The sequence below is a fragment of the Siphateles boraxobius genome, unplaced genomic scaffold (assembly GCF_051911475.1).
Source record: "Siphateles boraxobius isolate OS27281-9 unplaced genomic scaffold, OSU_SipBor_1 130, whole genome shotgun sequence".
In the NCBI taxonomy this organism is placed as follows: Eukaryota; Metazoa; Chordata; class Actinopteri; order Cypriniformes; family Leuciscidae; genus Siphateles; species Siphateles boraxobius.
The window spans coordinates 25,001-30,000 of NW_027508734.1; the positions used below are offsets into that span (position 1 = coordinate 25,001).

The 5,000-nt window shown below is 36.5% G+C and overlaps 1 protein-coding gene across 1 annotated transcript in view; it reads right to left on the minus strand.

The window, feature by feature from the left end:
* The window catches only part of drap1 (DR1-associated protein 1 (negative cofactor 2 alpha)), a 24,427-nt gene that overhangs the window by 1,045 nt on the left and 18,382 nt on the right, over positions 1 to 5,000 (minus strand). The window lies entirely within an intron of this gene.

Genomic DNA, 5,000 nt, shown 5'->3' on the forward strand with positions numbered 1-5,000 from the left:
ATAATCGTGAAAAACTAAAATTATTCAGATAAAAATATATAAACACACACATATGCGTGTATACATTTAAGAAAAATGTTTTTATACATCAAATATATATAATATGTATAAATATGTATACAGTACATGCAAATATTTCTTAAATATATTCATGATATATTCATGCAATCGTGACCCAGCACTAAAAATAATATAGTATACTATAATATATAATGTTGTACACACTTGAACAAAATATGGGTTATAACCGTGTGATACACATAAATCTGTATGGGTTATAACCGTGTGATACACATAAATCTGTATGGGTTATAACCGTGTGATACACATAAATCTGTATGGGTTATAACCGTGTGATACACATAAATCTGTATGGGTTATAACCGTGTGATACGCATAAATCTGTATGGGTTATAACCGTGTGATACGCATAAATCTGTATGGGTTATAACCGTGTGATACGCATAAATCTGTATGGGTTATAACCGTGTGATACACATAAATCTGTATGGGTTATAACCGTGTGATACACATAAATCTGTATGGGTTATAACCGCGTGATACGCATAAATCTGTATGGGTTATAACCGTGTGATACGCATAAATCTGTATGGGTTATAACCGTGTGATACACATAAATCTGTATGGGTTATAACCGTGTGATACACATAAATCTGTATGGGTTATAACCGCGTGATACACATAAATCTGTATGGGTTATAACCGTGTGATACACATAAATCTGTATGGGTTATAACCGCGTGATACGCATAAATCTGTATGGGTTATAACCGTGTGATACACATAAATCTGTATGGGTTATAACCGCGTGATACGCATAAATCTGTATGGGTTATAACCGCGTGATACACATAAATCTGTATGGGTTATAACCGTGTGATACGCATAAATCTGTATGGGTTATAACCGTGTGATACGCATAAATCTGTATGGGTTATAACCGTGTGATACACATAAATCTGTATGGGTTATAACCGTGTGATACACATAAATCTGTATGGGTTATAACCGTGTGATACACATAAATCTGTATGGGTTATAACCGTGTGATACACATAAATCTGTATGGGTTATAACCGTGTGATACACATAAATCTGTATGGGTTATAACCGTGTGATACGCATAAATCTGTATGGGTTATAACCGTGTGATACGCATAAATCTGTATGGGTTATAACCGTGTGATACACATAAATCTGTATGGGTTATAACCGCGTGATACGCATAAATCTGTATGGGTTATAACCGCGTGATACGCATAAATCTGTATGGGTTATAACCGTGTGATACGCATAAATCTGTATGGGTTATAACCGTGTGATACACATAAATCTGTATGGGTTATAACCGTGTGATACACATAAATCTGTATGGGTTATAACCGCGTGATACGCATAAATCTGTATGGGTTATAACCGTGTGATACACATAAATCTGTATGGGTTATAACCGTGTGATACGCATAAATCTGTATGGGTTATAACCGTGTGATACACATAAATCTGTATGGGTTATAACCGTGTGATACGCATAAATCTGTATGGGTTATAACCGCGTGATACGCATAAATCTGTATGGGTTATAACCGTGTGATACACATAAATCTGTATGGGTTATAACCGAGTGATACACATAAATCTGTATGGGTTATAACCGTGTGATACGCATAAATCTGTATGGGTTATAACCGCGTGATACGCATAAATCTGTATGGGTTATAACCGTGTGATACACATAAATCTGTATGGGTTATAACCGAGTGATACACATAAATCTGTATGGGTTATAACCGCGTGATACACATAAATCTGTATGGGTTATAACCGTGTGATACGCATAAATCTGTATGGGTTATAACCGTGTGATACACATAAATCTGTATGGGTTATAACCGCGTGATACGCATAAATCTGTATGGGTTATAACCGTGTGATACACATAAATCTGTATGGGTTATAACCGTGTGATACGCATAAATCTGTATGGGTTATAACCGCGTGATACGCATAAATCTGTATGGGTTATAACCGTGTGATACACATAAATCTGTATGGGTTATAACCGTGTGATACGCATAAATCTGTATGGGTTATAACCGTGTGATACACATAAATCTGTATGGGTTATAACCGTGTGATACACATAAATCTGTATGGGTTATAACCGTGTGATACACATAAATCTGTATGGGTTATAACCGTGTGATACACATAAATCTGTATGGGTTATAACCGTGTGATACACATAAATCTGTATGGGTTATAACCGTGTGATACGCATAAATCTGTATGGGTTATAACCGCGTGATACGCATAAATCTGTATGGGTTATAACCGTGTGATACACATAAATCTGTATGGGTTATAACCGTGTGATACACATAAATCTGTATGGGTTATAACCGTGTGATACACATAAATCTGTATGGGTTATAACCGTGTGATACACATAAATCTGTATGGGTTATAACCGTGTGATACACATAAATCTGTATGGGTTATAACCGTGTGATACGCATAAATCTGTATGGGTTATAACCGTGTGATACGCATAAATCTGTATGGGTTATAACCGTGTGATACGCATAAATCTGTATGGGTTATAACCGTGTGATACGCATAAATCTGTATGGGTTATAACCGTGTGATACGCATAAATCTGTATGGGTTATAACCGTGTGATACGCATAAATCTGTATGGGTTATAACCGTGTGATACGCATAAATCTGTATGGGTTATAACCGTGTGATACGCATAAATCTGTATGGGTTATAACCGTGTGATACGCATAAATCTGTATGGGTTATAACCGTGTGATACGCATAAATCTGTATGGGTTATAACCGTGTGATACGCATAAATCTGTATGGGTTATAACCGTGTGATACACATAAATCTGTATGGGTTATAACCGTGTGATACGCATAAATCTGTATGGGTTATAACCGCGTGATACACATAAATCTGTATGGGTTATAACCGCGTGATACACATAAATCTGTATGGGTTATAACCGTGTGATACGCATAAATCTGTATGGGTTATAACCGCGTGATACGCATAAATCTGTATGGGTTATAACCGCGTGATACGCATAAATCTGTATGGGTTATAACCGTGTGATACGCATAAATCTGTATGGGTTATAACCGTGTGATACGCATAAATCTGTATGGGTTATAACCGTGTGATACACATAAATCTGTATGGGTTATAACCGTGTGATACGCATAAATCTGTATGGGTTATAACCGTGTGATACGCATAAATCTGTATGGGTTATAACCGTGTGATACACATAAATCTGTATGGGTTATAACCGTGTGATACGCATAAATCTGTATGGGTTATAACCGTGTGATACGCATAAATCTGTATGGGTTATAACCGTGTGATACACATAAATCTGTATGGGTTATAACCGTGTGATACGCATAAATCTGTATGGGTTATAACCGTGTGATACGCATAAATCTGTATGGGTTATAACCGTGTGATACGCATAAATCTGTATGGGTTATAACCGTGTGATACACATAAATCTGTATGGGTTATAACCGTGTGATACGCATAAATCTGTATGGGTTATAACCGTGTGATACACATAAATCTGTATGGGTTATAACCGTGTGATACGCATAAATCTGTATGGGTTATAACCGTGTGATACGCATAAATCTGTATGGGTTATAACCGTGTGATACGCATAAATCTGTATGGGTTATAACCGTGTGATACGCATAAATCTGTATGGGTTATAACCGTGTGATACGCATAAATCTGTATGGGTTATAACCGTGTGATACACATAAATCTGTATGGGTTATAACCGCGTGATACGCATAAATCTGTATGGGTTATAACCGCGTGATACGCATAAATCTGTATGGGTTATAACCGTGTGATACGCATAAATCTGTATGGGTTATAACCGTGTGATACACATAAATCTGTATGGGTTATAACCGTGTGATACACATAAATCTGTATGGGTTATAACAGTGTGATACACATAAATCTGTATGGGTTATAACCGTGTGATACGCATAAATCTGTATGGGTTATAACCGTGTGATACGCATAAATCTGTATGGGTTATAACCGTGTGATACGCATAAATCTGTATGGGTTATAACCGTGTGATACACATAAATCTGTATGGGTTATAACCGTGTGATACACATAAATCTGTATGGGTTATAACCGTGTGATACGCATAAATCTGTATGGGTTATAACCGCGTGATACGCATAAATCTGTATGGGTTATAACCGTGTGATACGCATAAATCTGTATGGGTTATAACCGCGTGATACACATAAATCTGTATGGGTTATAACCGTGTGATACACATAAATCTGTATGGGTTATAACCGTGTGATACACATAAATCTGTATGGGTTATAACCGTGTGATACACATAAATCTGTATGGGTTATAACCGTGTGATACGCATAAATCTGTATGGGTTATAACCGTGTGATACACATAAATCTGTATGGGTTATAACCGTGTGATACACATAAATCTGTATGGGTTATAACCGTGTGATACGCATAAATCTGTATGGGTTATAACCGTGTGATACACATAAATCTGTATGGGTTATAACCGTGTGATACACATAAATCTGTATGGGTTATAACCGTGTGATACGCATAAATCTGTATGGGTTATAACCGTGTGATACACATAAATCTGTATGGGTTATAACCGTGTGATACGCATAAATCTGTATGGGTTATAACCGCGTGATACGCATAAATCTGTATGGGTTATAACCGTGTGATACGCATAAATCTGTATGGGTTATAACCGTGTGATACACATAAATCTGTATGGGTTATAACCGTGTGATACACATAAATCTGTATGGGTTATAACCGTGTGATACGCATAAATCTGTATGGGTTATAACCGTGTGATACACATAAATCTGTATGGGTTATAACCGTGTGATACACATAAATCTGTATGG